The sequence below is a fragment of the Chelonus insularis genome, unplaced genomic scaffold (genome assembly GCF_013357705.1).
Source record: "Chelonus insularis isolate UGA/USDA-ARS -01 unplaced genomic scaffold, ASM1335770v1 scaffold_277_pilon, whole genome shotgun sequence".
Lineage (NCBI taxonomy): Eukaryota > Metazoa > Arthropoda > Insecta > Hymenoptera > Braconidae > Chelonus > Chelonus insularis.
In genome coordinates this window covers 1-714 of record NW_023276791.1, presented here as the reverse complement: position 1 = coordinate 714, position 714 = coordinate 1, and positions in this window count along the sequence as shown.

The following is a 714-nucleotide window of genomic DNA, read 5'->3' as shown; positions in this document are numbered from 1 at the left end:
TCAACTGCAGGAAAATAACTACGACCCACCCTCACTGTCCTCACATAATCCCCCCAAGACATATTCTGTTGATTTTCATGTGGTTACTATTCATGTTGCTTGTCAAATATCTCACTGGCGGAAATAACTGGAAAAATTTTTTGTTTGGAATTTATTTCACTTCTAGTTGATAACAATGCATTTATTTTGATTGAATATAATCCATTTTTCAATAAACAAATATTTAAAAATAAAAAAAAAAAGAAATTTAATGAATAAAAATTCCTAGGTTAATTTCAATTTTTTTTTTTTATGAATAAAATAATAAAATGATTGGTTTTTTTTTATTAGTGAATCACTGAATATTATTTCAATAGTAAATTTTTGTGGTGAAAAAAATATTTTAATCGACACCAAATATCTAGAACAAATCCTACTCCATTTTTATTTTAAATAAAAATATTGATTTTTCTTTCAGTTGGCAGCTGCAATAATTTTCTAATTTTACTATTTCCTCTTCCATTTAAAATTCCATTTTTTTCTATTCTAATTATCACGTATATACTCATTAAGAAATTTAATTAAACATCAAAATAATTTTATTAATGATTTCATATTAACATCAAAATTAAATAAAAAATTAATTTGGACTTTATATTCTTCACGAAAATATGTATTAAATATCAACATTAAAAATTCATTAATTGAATACTTTATACTCAAAGAACCCTACAC